Source organism: Pan troglodytes, chromosome 18 (assembly GCF_028858775.2).
Source record: "Pan troglodytes isolate AG18354 chromosome 18, NHGRI_mPanTro3-v2.0_pri, whole genome shotgun sequence".
NCBI classification, from domain to species: Eukaryota; Metazoa; Chordata; class Mammalia; order Primates; family Hominidae; genus Pan; species Pan troglodytes.
The window spans coordinates 82,437,695-82,451,644 of NC_072416.2; positions in this window are offsets into that span (position 1 = coordinate 82,437,695).

A 13,950-nucleotide genomic window follows, 5' to 3' on the forward strand; every position below is an offset into this window, starting at 1 on the left:
GAGCCCAGGAACACCAAGGGTGGCTGGCTGTCCCCAGAGCCAGGAGAAGGTCCTTCCTCAGAGCCCACAGAGGGAACCAACCCTGCTGATGCCTTGATTTCCTATGTCTGGACTCCAGAGTGATGAAAGAATACATTTCTGTTGTTTAAAGCCATTCGTTCTGTGATACCTGGTTATGACAGTCCCAGGAAGGAAATGTGGGAAGAGGCTCATAAATTTCATGCCTCCCTCCCCAAAAGTGGCCTGTATCCCATGACTGGCCAGTGTGGGGAGGTATGTGGCTGGGTGTAAGGCCCAGCCCCCTCGCCCAACCCCAGGGCACCCCAGAAGGCTCTTCCAGCTTCAGAACCCACCATGAGGTTGGCTGAGGCTCTCCTTGAGACTATGTCCCAGCCAACTTCTTCCCTGGGCTCCTACTCCCTTTCCACGGACGTGGCCCCAAGAGCATAACCTGATAAACCTCCTGCCTGCAGATCTTGAACCCGATCTGGAAATACTCTTTCCAGGGAATAGACGAAAGCTGCCCCGTCTCCATTTCTTCATTTGCAAAAAGGAACTAATGAAGGAGGCTGCATTACAGCACTGTCCGTCCACTGTGAGGGTCAACAGGACCATGTATAAGACACCACAAGATCAATTGCTCTGTGTTCCACAGCTGGTCTGTTAGCACAGGGCGTGGGGCAAAGCTCCGGTAATTCTTGGCTTACTGGTCTCCTTCCCCCTACAGCATGAACCCCTTAAGGTCAGCAACTATGTCTTCTTTTATTCATTCAATTCACTCATTCATTCCATTTCACCTCCTCCCATTCATTCATCCCATTCATTCACTGTATCTCGTGATTCATGCAGTTCTGTGGTATTTATTCACTCTAGGCCATGCCTCTGATTTTATCATTCTATTCATTTATGACAGTCCATTTCACTCCATTTTTTCCACCTCATTCCTTTTCATTTCCTTCATTCTCTGTATTCCACTTATTCAGGTATTTATTCCACTCTATTTTGTTATTGAATGAAAGCCACATATTCCATACTATGTGCCCATGGTGTGCCAGGCACCGGGGCTTAGTTCTAGGCTGTTGTGAGGTTGCATCTACTGGCTTTTAGGGCAGAAGGTAGCACCTGGTTTACCTGCTCAAGTATGTGTGTGTGTATGTGTGTGTGTGTGCATGGGTGTGTTGGGCACATGCATGTTGCTTTCCCAGGACAGGGAGGGGCTGTGCAGGCCCATGCTCACTGTTTCTTGGTTTCTTCTGCTTTAGGGAAAGCTGTGTGTTGCTGAGGCAGCAACTTGGGTATGAACCTAGGTCAAGATGCCTAGTACCCACAGGGGTCAGATTCTAGTCCTTGGCTTCTCTGAAGCTAAATAAATGTGATTAATTGAACTGACCCAAAACAAATGATTTTGCAAAATCTTGGAAAACAGTTCCATTCCTTTTGGTAGGTCAAATACTTCTCCTGTAATCCCATTTTAATGCTAGAGAGTTACTTTATCATGTTATATATGTGAGCTGTCATTTATAGAAAAATGGGAGAGCAGACGCAAGTAAAAAAGGGAGGATTCCTGATGCCACCCCCTAGAAATAACCAAATGCTAATGTATTAATGTGTATTTCTTCACATTTTCCAATGCATGTATATACATTAAAATATGTGTTTTTTGCCGGTGGCTCATGCCTGTAATCCCAACACTTTGGGAGACTGAGGCGGGGGGATCACCTGAGGTCAGGAGTTAGAGACCAGCCTGGCTAACATGGTGAAACCCCGTCTCTACTAAAAATACAAAAAATTAGCCAGGCGTGGTGGTGTGCGCCTGTAATCCCAGCTACTCGGGAGGCTGAGGTAGGAGAATCCCTTGAACCCGGGAGGCGGAGGTTGCTGTGAGCCGAGATTGTGCCATTGCACTCCAGCTTGGGCAACAAGAGCGAAACTCCATTCCTCCCCCAAAACAAAACAAAGAAACAAACAAAAACATGGTTTTTTTTGCAAAAAATGAAATATATAATACATTATGTTGTATAATTCATTTTTATCACTTAGCAATACATTACGAGCATTTTTCCAAGTCAATAATTATGTACCATTTCAATAGGGGCATAGAATTCCATTGCCTAGGTCTATATAATTCCATAACCAATTCCCTAAGATTGAACATTTGCCACCCCCCCACCCCCACCCCCATGTTTTATGATCATAAGCTACCTCCCCAATGGGCATCTGTGAATGTCATCTTCTTCTGTAGTTGTCTTTATTGTTATTTCGCTTAGCCAGTCAGGTGGAGATGACAGATTAAACCCAAACCAGCTCTGTTCAAATCATGACAAATTTCATTTTATAAAGGGAGGAGATTAACCAGGCCAGTTAGCTTGGAACTAGGCAATGTTATATACTCTGTAGTTTAAATAACTCACTTCTTCCCTTAGTAGCATCTGGATGCTTCCAGCAGGGGGCGTTGTGAGCCAGAGCCTCGTCAGGCGCGGACGCTCTCAGATGCCTAATTCCGTGGTAGGTTGCAGTCAGTCCCCTTCCTGGGGCCCTAGCTGTCTCACTGTCTGTTGGCAACTCCAGTTCTTTCTTTATTTCCTTATTATTATTATTTTTGAGACAGAGTCTGGCTCTGTCGCCCAGGCTAAAGTGCGATGGTGTAATCTCACCTCACTGCAGCCTCAACCTCCTGGGCTCAAGCAATCCTCCCACCTCAGCCTCCTGAGTAGCCGCGATTACAGGCATGTGCCACCATGCCCCGCTAATTTTTTAAATTTATAGTAGAGATGGGGTTTCCCTATGTTGCCAGGCTGGTCTTGAACTCCTGGGCTCAAGCGATCTGCCTGCCTTTGCCTCCCAAAGTGCTGGGATTATAGGCATGAACCACCGCGCCTGGCTTCTTTCTTTCTTTTCGCTTTCTCTCTCTCTCTTATCTTTTTCTTTCTATTAATTCAATTATGCTCACTTACATCTACCCTGGACCAGTTCTCTCAGATTCTGCTAAATACACTTATCAAGGTAGCAAAAGCTAGAGTACTATTGTGGCAATTATCCTAATACCTTTTAAAAGTTTCACCATTTTAAAGTTTTTAGCATTTAAGATTTTCCTTTGAAACCTCCTTTCATTTAGGGAGTACAATGTTAGCCAAACTAATGATATACAGGTGGCTGTCCTGTGGCCATGAGAGGTGTGGATATACCAAACAGAAACATGTCCACTGTTCGGGAAAGATGCTGGTTCTGGTAATGCCTCTTAGTATTGGGCTCTGTTAATTTTATAGATCTTAATTCTTTTCTGCTCTCCTGACTTAGAGACATGATTTGCTTAAAATGCAGGTAACAAACATCAGAGTCGATAGGAGCTTGCCTTGTGGGAAGGACTGATGTGATTTGTGGATGGAGATGATAGTGATGAATTTCCTCGTTTTCACTGGGCTGTTTTTCTTTTCACGGGTAGTCATTTTTAATTTGCGCAGCGCTCCTGGGCAGCAGGTGTGGTTATTATCCCATGTGATGGGGAGGGAACTGAGGCTCCGAGAACTCACACACTTGCCTCAAGGTTCGTTTCTGGGAAGCAGCAGGGCTGTGGCTTGAACACAGGGCCATGCACCTCAGGGTCTTTGCACCTGCCATGCCCCCTGCCTGGATATGCCTTTACTTCTCTCTGCAAGAGAATTCCTTTCCATCCTTCCAGTCTTGACTAGGACGTCAGCTGCTCTGGGAGGGCCTCCCTGGCCTCCACCCTACGCAAGCCGTTCTCATCGCTCGCCACTCTGTTTTATTTTCTTCATAGCACTCACCACTGTGCGGGATTATCTTGTTCATTCATTTCTTTCTTGTTTACCATGTGACATCCCCACCCCCCAGCAGAATGCAAACTAGTGCATCCCTAGTGCAAGGGAGCAGCAACCTTGTCTCTGACCTCTCTGAGTCTCAGTACCCAGCACATGGCAGATGCCCAGTAACTATTTACTTAATAAATGAATGGAAAATTTCTGCCATCACTTTTGAATCTATCAGCTTTTGATCCGGTTGGGGTGGAAAGGAAGAAGAAAGGCAGAGAGAAAATAAAGATGGTAACCTTTTTGATGGGGGAGGGCATGTATTTTGCAGTGAATACATGTGCTGGTCCTGAGTCTGCTGTTGCTTCTTCCCTTCCCCCACTCCTGCTCTGCAGGACATCACAAGGGACTGCCTCTTGCAAGCAGTGTGTCCCTGGCTCTCCTTCTGTCACTAGGCTCAGCCAATAGGCAGCATTGTGGGGAGTCTGAAGGGGAGGAAGAGGGAAGCCAGGGCATTTCTCCCCATCTCTCTGGACAGGTCTCTCCTTGGACGGGGTTTCTACCAGTGGCCATGCACCCTCCGTGGCCCCAGCTTTACTGGGCAGGCTACTGTGATTCCAGCTTCCTCCTGCAGCCCTAGATCCTGGGTGGTAGAAATGCCCCCTCCTCTGTTTGTTGCTCGCCCTGCAGATGGGGCAGTGCTTCTTGCCATTCATCTCTGGGTTGCCTGGTCATCTCTTATGTGGTTTCTTGGCCCTTCTGTTCCTTGTATAGCCAATTCTCTGCATTAATCTCCTCTGTTTTCAATATCCAAGATTGTTTCCATTTTCCCACTGATTAATAAAAAACCTGTGCCTTTGTTATTAGAAAAATGAAAATATAGGCCAGATGCAGTGGATCATACCCATAATCCCAGTACTTTGGGAGGCCAAGCGGGGCAGATCACCTGAGGTCAGGAGTTCAAGGCCAGCCTGGCCAACACAGTGAAACCCTGTCTCTCCTAAAAATACAAAAATTAGCCAGGCATGGTGGTGGGAGCCTGTAGTCCCAGCTACTCAGAAGGCTGAGGCAGGGGAATCTCTTGAACGTGGGAGGCGGAGGTTGCAGTGGGCTGAGATTGTGCCACTGCACTCTAAGCTGGGTGACAGAGCAAGACTCCATCTCAAAAATAAATAGATAAAATAAAAAATAAGTGTTAGAGAAACCATGGGAGGCCGGTTCTTGAGGAAAGGGAAAGGCTGAGCAGGCGCGTGGGCCTGAGCGGGGGCTGTTGCCTTTCCCACAGGCCTGCTGTGTGTGAGCCGCACATGCCCGGCCAGGCAGCGGCTGGGAGCTTGAGCTCTGGATTTATGCGCCCACCACGCTGTGATTTATTATAGGACAGCTTGTTTTTGCAAGCGATAGATTTATTTGCACCAGGCGCTGCATAATAAGGATCAAGGACTCTTTGTCTCTTTTTAAACTCCTGCCATGCTAACGTGTTCCCCAAGGTCCCTGCCAGGAAGGTCATCGGAGAGCTCAGTGTGCTCTACTGTCCCATGGATCACTCCAAGCTGTCACTGACCTCCAGGAAGGAAGAACGAAGGGTTCCATGCGGCGTCTCCATGCAGGTCGTGACAGTGGGGCCTGTGGTTGAATGGCATCCAGTTGAGTTCCTGATCTCTCTTGGGTGGGCTCCTGGCTCTGGATGGCTGCGGATCATCAGGCAGGTCAGTGTCCTCAGCTCTTAGGTAACAAGGGATATTCCCAGGAAAAGGTGGCTCAGCTCAAGCTGAGGCTTCCCTTCCCTGCCAGGGCAGCTCTGTCACTGTTCTCCGGAAAGCAGGTTGGCCAGGTGCGTAAGTGGAACTGGGTTCACATCCCAGTCCCACCAGGTGGAATCGGGCAGTGTCTTCACCTCTCAGCCTTGGTTTCCTCTTCTGTTAAGTGGGGACACAATAGTAATCGGCACCTCAAAGGGCTGGTAAGAGGACTAAGGAGAGACCTACACACAGGGTAGGGCACACAGTAGTTGCTCATGAAATATGAGTCACTCCACTCCCTTTTCCCTTCTGCTTTCACAGCTGCTCATCAGTCTGGCTGGATGAGAACGTGATGTGTATCAGTCAGGATGTATTTGGTGGTCAGCAAAAGCTCAACTCAACTAGCTTAACCCTAAAGAAGATTAGTTTGTCCCATGTAACAAGAAGTCCAGAGGTAGGCTGGCTCCGAGATTGACTAAATTCAACAGCTCAGCGATATCACCAGGGACTCAGGATCGTCCCCCACCCCGTCCGTCCCCCCACTGCCAAACGCCATCATTTCAGTGTTGGCCTCACCCTCTGATTGGCCTTCCTCACAGTCACAGAGTGGCTGTTGCAGATCTGGGCATCGTATCCCTGCTGGGTAAAGTCCAGACGTGCACCTGAACCATCACTTTCCTGCATCTCTGAGGTATGAGGACCACTTTCCCAGAAGCCCCTAACCTGACTTCCCTCCCACCTCATTGGTGCAAATCAGATGACAGACTGATGTCTGAACCAATCACCAATAAAAGGGGGAAGGAATACCTGGTTGGCTCTTGGGCAATCAGCCACCATCACCACTAAGGAGGGGCTTGCTTTGAAACTCTGCTGTCACTGCCCTTCAATTTCTCCTCTCATCTCTGGATCCAGCAAGAGCCGTCCTGCCCCTCAAGACCCTCATGAGTTTAGAGTCCAGCAGGGATTAGGGCCAGGGGCAGGTGTCAGGGAAATTCCTTCCACCACGGCCTCCACTTACTTGACTGGCCGGCTTCCTCTCTTCTGTGGGTTTAGAAGTCACCCGCTGGACACCGTTCCTTCCCGCCCAGTCTTAAGGGGGTTGTCCAATTCCCTAACGTGCCTAAAGTCACTTTCCCAGGTTTTCTTAGGCTTTTGTGTCCTTACAGCATCGGTCTTCGTGATCTTTGCCTTCTGACTGATGGCCCCCTTCATGACGGAGGGAACCCGCTGATATTTTGCCCAGGTCCCCTCGCCTACCAGGACCCCTACCCGTCATCACCAGGGCCCGCCATGGGGCATCCCCAGAAACACAGGTGGAGCTGGTGTGTGGGAAGGTGGGAAGCAGTTACTTTCCTGGAAAGTTGGTGTACTCTGGGAAGAGCTTGTGAAATTGCAAGCTCACCTCCTGGGAGACGCATCAGCAGAGGGGGATGGCCTGACGTCCAGCTTTTCTAGACTTACAGTTGGTTATTTGTTAATGACATTCCTGGCAAGTGACAGCTTTGAGTGGTTCTGCCTGGATCAGCTTTTATGAAGCCAACGCCAACATCTTCCTGGATTGTCTGACTTTGACCTGCCGTAGAGGACCCTGAGCCCCGACCCAGCCCACCACAGCGGGGTGGGGGGATGAGCGATGGACTGACAAAGTGATGACGCTGGGGGGCTGGAGCTCAGTTTTCTTGCCCTGACCTGGGGTGTGGGGTGTGGGGCGTGGAGTCCTCAAATCAGTTTCTCCTAGCAGGTCCTTTTTTTTTTTCTACCTTATTTTTCATGGAAGTAAAACTCAAAAATTTAATCAGTGTAGGTCGGGCGCCGTGGCTCCCACCTGTAATCCCAGCACTTTGGTAAGCCAAGGCGGGCGGATCACTTGAGGCCAGGAGTTTGAGACCAGCCTGGCCAACATGACAAAACCCCATCTCTACTAAAAATACAAAAAATAGCCGGGTGTGGTGCATGTGCCTGTAATCCCAGCTACTATACTCAGGAGGCTGAGGCAGGAGAATCGCTTGCAACCGGGAGGCAGAGGCTGCAGTAAGCCAAGATCACAGGTCTGCACTCCAGCCTTGGTGAGATACAGCGAGACTCCATCTCCAAAAAAAAAAAAAAAAAAAAAAAAAGTTCACAGTTGGAAAGTGTAAAATTCAATGGCATTTAGTACATTTGCAACGTTGTGCTGCTGCAGATGTGGGGGCCAGGCCAGCCAGGTCTGGGAAGTGTGACGTCAGGAAGTGGATGACCCTCAGGTTGCTGACTGTCTGAGGAAGGCCCTGCAAAGTCAGGGCAGAAGCACTGGGTCGGGAGGGCAGGAGCACCCATGGATGCATTCGGTGAACATTCTCTGAGCTCCTACTGTGTGTGCTAGGTGCACAGTAGATGAGAAAGAAAACAAAAAAGACTCAGTCCCTGTACTTAGGGTGCCCACCATCCAGTGGGATAGTCAGGCATTGACAGAAATGTCACTTCCACCGGGCACGGTGGCTCACGCCTGTAATCCCAGCACTTTGGGAGGCCGAGGCGGGCGGATCACGAGGTCAGGAGATTGAGACCATCCTGGGTAACATGGTGAAACCCCGTCTCTACTAAAAATACAAAAAAAAATTAGCCAGGCGCAGTGGCGGGTGCCTGTAGTCCCAGCTACTCGGGAGGCTGAGGCAGGAGAATGGCGTGAACCTGGGAGGCGGAGCTTGCAACGAGCCTAGATAGCGCCATTGCACTCCAGCCTGGGCGACAGAGCGAGACTCTGCCTCAAAAAAAAAAGAAAGAAATGTCACTTCCAACTTCAGGGTTGCATAGGTGCTGTCAAGCAGAGGGACAAGGGCTATGAAAATCTTCTCTAGGGGAACTGAGCTGGCCTGGAGATCAGGGAACATTTCCAGGAGAAAGGGACCAACTGTCTTGCTAAGGCTTGAGATATGAGGAAGTTTTAACAATTTTTTCAGCAAAGAAAACAGGGAAGAATGTCCTGGGGAGCGAGAACAGCGTATGCAAAGGCTCTGTGGCAAAGAGTGCGTGGTGAACAGGCACATGGAGAGGGTCAGTGTGCTGGGCCGAGGAGGAGCGAGAGGGAGCGCCGAGCGGGTGAGGCCTGGTGGGGGAGAGGCCAGATTTGTTGGGCCTCCTGGCCCTGGCTGCTTAGTAGTATCATGGGGGAGCTTTGGAACTAACTGGTTAGGATGTAATTGAGTCGGGTTCTGATTTACTTGGTCTGGGGTGAACCCGGATGTGGGTGGTGTTGAACCGCACCTGGTGCAGGTGATGTAAGCATGCAGCCAGGCTGAGAAAGGCTGGGTCTTTCAAGTCCTTTGTCCTGAAAGGGCAGGGGCAAGGTTTTCAGCTTGGGAGGTGGGAGAGCTGGAGCGGGTCTCACAATCGTATTTGCTGTTGGAGGAAAAATGAAAACAAATGAGCCACAAGCCCTATTTTGGGGGTCGTCCAGGTCCTGAGCTTCAATCGAGAGAAGAGCAGCAGAGGCCCAGCCCCTGCAGCTGGAGTGGGGCTGCGTCTGCTGAGGGTCTGGGCTCGGTTTGGTGCGGGGAAGGGCGGCAAGGCCAGCCTGGCTTTTGGACTCACGCACTCCTGGTTTCCCGGCTTCCTACTGCTTGAAAGACGGCCATTTTTTCCTGCAGCAATCCCACATGGCAGAATGAAGCATGGGAGGCCACGCTGACCAGAGCCCAGGGGTCAGTTTCTGGGTGGTCTGGCCCTGGATGGGTTGCCCTGTGGGGGCGGGAGAAGGAGAAGAGCAGGCTTTTTGGAGTGCGAGAAAGCGGCCGGGAGTCCCCTGACTGGGAGAACAGTCCACTGTGTGGGAAGGGGGAGAGGACCATAAGTGAAGGTCGGTAACAGGGCAGCAGGGATGAAGTGGGGTCAAGGTCTGGCTCTCTAAGAAGGCAGCCCCAGGGAACATCTGTTTCCATTCACAGCCTGGAACAGGCTGGGCGGGGCCAGCCTAAAGGCCGATTGTGCAATGGGAGGGGCCTTTCCCATATCCCTGCTCCCTGCTCTTTGCGAAGGCTACATTGAGGAGGGAACCAGTGTCAACTAGGCACCTCCCAAGTGCTGAGGGCCTTTAGGCTGATCTATACTGTCTCATTTAATTGTCCTGACTTCCTGGCTCAGAGAGTGGGAAGGCTGGCCTCAGGTCACACAGCGCAGTGTTTGGACCCAGGGCTGATTCCTCCCATAGACACAGCAGGCACAGTGTCCAGGGTCCGTGAGACTTGGAGGGGCCCAGGAAGGTGTTTTAATTTTTCTTAAAATAGGGGAAAAAAAAGAATATAATCCAGCTTGTATTATTCATCTTTTAAGTCAACGCACCTGTGAAAGATGATTGTGAATGTATTTTTTTTCCGTAGAGAAAGGGGCCTGCAAAGGCAGAAGTGCTAGGACTGGTCATGTCATGTGGCTCTGTTTGGATGGTGTCACCCTGCCACTCAGGGCCCAAACCTAGGGTCTGCCTGCCTCATCCTTCCTGTCCTCCCCATGGCCAGTGGGCTCTAGCCCTTCTCTCGCCTTTGGCTGCATGATCCCTCCAGCTAGGTCAAATCCCTCAGTCTGTGCTCGTGCTGCACCTGACCTTCCTATAAACACGTCGTGTAAGGGTTTCAAGCACAGGTTCTGAACACCAGTGTCTGGGTTCGAATCCAGCTCCGCCACTGATCAGTTGTGCGCAGTTGATGAATTCTTAATCTCTCCGACTCTCATCCCTTGTCTCTAAAGTGGGGATAGCAGGAGAACCTACTTATCAGAGTTTTTATGGATGAATGGTGACTGTTTTAAAACCACTCAATTGTTAATCTAAGACTCAGTTTCCTTATCTGTGAAATGGGGGTGATGATAGCGCTTACCTAGAAGAGTTGTAATAGGTTAAATGAGTGACTATTCTTATTTTTGTTTTATTTATTTATTTTTTGAGACAGAGTCTTGCTCTGTTGCCCAGGCTGGAGTGCAGTGGCGCAATCTCGGCTCGCTGCAACCCCTGCCTCCTGGGTTCGAGTGATTGTCTTGCCTCAGCCTCCTGAGTTGCTGGGACTACAGGCACACGCCACCACACCTGGCTAATTTTTGTATTTTTAGTAGACAGGGGGTTTCACCATGCTGCTCAGGCTGGTCTCGAACTCCTGGCCACATGTGATCTGCTCCCCTCAGCCTCCTAAAGTGCTGGGATTACAGGCATGAGCCACCATGCCCGGCTGCAGTGATTATTTTTAAAGCCCTCAAAACCATGTGTGGCACCAAATGGTGCCATCTGAGTGATTATTAAAAATACTGATTAATATCTGGCCCCTCTGTGTGGCAGTAAGCCTTAGAGGGGCTGCGGCTGGGCCTGGTTTTACTCTCCTTGGTGTCCTCAGGCATGACACATAGTAGGTACTCACGTATTTGAATGAATGAATGAGTGTACTCTGCTCCTCCTCCTCATGCCAGTATGTTTCTCTCTGCTGGAAGTCATTCACACTTTAGTATGAAGTACGAATGAATGCTACCTGTCCCCTTTGCGTGATCTGATCACTATGGAAGAAAGGTTCTATCTCCCTGGGAAAGGAATGTGAGACCTCAGTGCCCAGGTCGGGGCGTTTTATCGGCGGTAGAGAAGAAGGATGTTTTCCTGGACTGTACACCTATGAGCATGTCCTCTGCCTCCTTAGAGCAAGGCATTGAAGCACTTGTGCCCTTTATATTTTTAAAGATAACGACCAGGCACGGTGGCTCACACCTGTAATCCCAGCACTTTGAGAGGCCAAGGTGGGCGGATCACCTGAGGTCGGGAGTTCGAGACCAACCTGACCAACATGGAGAAATCCCGTCTCTAGTAAAACTACAAAATTAGCCAGGCTTGGTGGTACATGCCTGTAATCCCTGTTACTTGGGAGGCTGAGGCAAGAGAATTGCTTGAACCCAGTAGGCGGAGGTTGTGGTGAGTTGAGAGATCATGCCATTGTACTCCAGCCTGGGCAACAGAGCGAGACTCTGTCTCAAAAAAATAAAAATAATAAAATAAAATAAAGAAAGAAATAAAGATAACATTTTCCTCTTTTTTCTGAGGGACAGAAGCCTTTGGCGGGCAGCAGAGGTCAAACCCCAGAGCAGAGGAGATGAGAGGCCCGGCCAGTTCCGAGACCTTCCCAGAGGAAACCTCGCCCACAGATCTGCAGGAAGTTGAACTAATGAGTTGGTGAGTCCCCAAGAGGACTGCCCGCTAAGTTGGGATCAAGTTCAGGCTGCCAGAGCTCAGATAAACTAGAAGGGCCTCTGCCACTTGGGACATAAAGTTCTGAGCCTGGCAGGAAGCCGGGAAGGGGTGGTGGCCCTGAAATCATGATGGCACGCAAGCCCTGGGTAGCAACATCAGGCCCCAGCTGGGAGCATCCAGCCCGGCTGTCAGGCTGCGATCCTGACTTGTCACTGATCAAAGGAAGGCAGCTGGTTTCCCAGGCGGATTTGTTCTGTGTTTATTTCTCCTCTTGGAGCTTTTCTCCTCGCACACAAGACCTGCAGTGCTGCTGTGTTCTCCGAGCAGTTACCTTTCGTGTCTCAAAAACTTCAGAAGATGGTTTTATAAGTTAGTGTTTGTGAGAAATTAACTGAGGAGTCACTGCTCGGCATCCTGGGTCCCTGTGGTCTGAATACTGCTGCGGAGTGGATGGCTCAATTGAAGAACATTTATTGAGTGCCTCATGTACCAAGCCCTGTATATATTGAGGAAAGCACTTTGGAGTTCAGTCACTAGCTGGGACTTTGGAAAGAGCCCCTAAATTCTGTGGCCTTCCATCTCTTTATAGAACAGGGATCATTCCTGATGGGGCCATGATGATGACATTGATTCTGTCCATTGGTCCAGGACTTACTGAGGGCTGATGCTGCCCAGTCCCTGTGCGAGGCGCTGGGTTGCAGGCAGTAAGAGACATGGATACTTGGCCTTGCAGAGCCTATATCCCACTTGTGGGTATAGGACCTTCCTCTTTTTTTTTTTTAATTTTTAATTTTTTTTTAACAGAGTCTGGCTTTGTCGGCCAGGCTGGAGTGCAGTGGGGCAATCTTGGCTCACTGCAACCTCTGCCTCCCAGGTTCAAGCAATTCTCCTGCCTCAGCCTCCCGAGTAACTGGGACTACGGGTTCCCACCACCATGCCCAGCTAATTTTTGTATTTTTCGTAGAGATGGGGTTTCCCCATGTTGGCCAGGCCGGTCTTGAACTGCTGACTTCAAGTGATCTGCCCGCCTCAGCCTCCCAAAGTACGACCTTCCTCTTGATGCTGTAACAAATGACCATAAACTTAGCCACATGGATGGAGCTGGAGGCTATTATCTTAAGTGACCTAAGGCAGGAACAGAAAACCAAAGACCACATGTTCTCACTTCTGAGTAGGAGCTAAACGTTGACTACAAGTGATCGTAAAGATGAGAATGATAGACACTGGGGGGACCACTAGATGGGGAAGGGAGGAAAGGGGGCGTGGGCTGAAGAACCAGCCATTGGGTGCTATGCTTAGGGCCTGGGTGACGGGATCATTGGGATCTGAAGCCTCAGCATCATGCAATTTAGCAATTGCGAACTCAACAAGTTCACAAGTCTATGATTTTACAGTTCTGTTGATTAGAAGTCCCACCTGAGTCCCACTGGGGAAAACTCTGGGGTTTGCAGGACTATGCTCCCTCTGAGGCTCTAGGGGAGAACTTCCTTTGACTTTTCCAGCCTCCAGAGGCCGCCTGCGTTCCTTGGCTCATGGTCCCTTCCTCCATCTCCAAAGCCACAGCGCAGCGTGTCAAATCAACTTTCCCTTGACTTCCACCCCCACCCGACTTCCACCATTCATCTCCTCTGACTCTCACTCTCTACCTCCCTCTTACAAGGACCCTTGTGATTATGTTGGTCCCACCCAGATAATCCAGGATACTCTCCCCATCTCAAGATCTTTGCTTTAATCCCTTCTGCAAAGTCCCTTTTGTCAGGTAAGGCCACATGCTCGCAGGTCCTGGGGATTAGGATGTGGACATCTTTTAAGGGCCATGATTCTGTGTACCACAGGGAAAGAGACCATCAGTGGTAAACATAATAAGTACATTTCATAATTTATTAGAAGGTGATGAAACTATGGAAAAAGAAAGCAGGACAAAGGGGGTTGGGAATTTAGGGTGGTGTAAAAGAGGCAGATGGTGATTTTAAAAGCTCAGTTGGGGTAAGCCTCATTGAGAAAGCAAAATTGGAGCATAGACTGGAAGGAATTGAGGGACCAGCTAAGCAGGTATCTGGGGAGAGAGCAACTGGGGGGCTGTGCAAAGGCCCTGGGGTGGGAGATGTCAAGGAAGAAGCTAGAGCAGAGTGAGCACAACAAAGAAGTGGAGATGGTGATCTCAAGAGCCCAGCACTGTGCCAGGCATATAGTAAATGCTCACTAAAAGAGGTTCCTGTCCATGTCCCAGAGAAAGCTTTGGAGATGG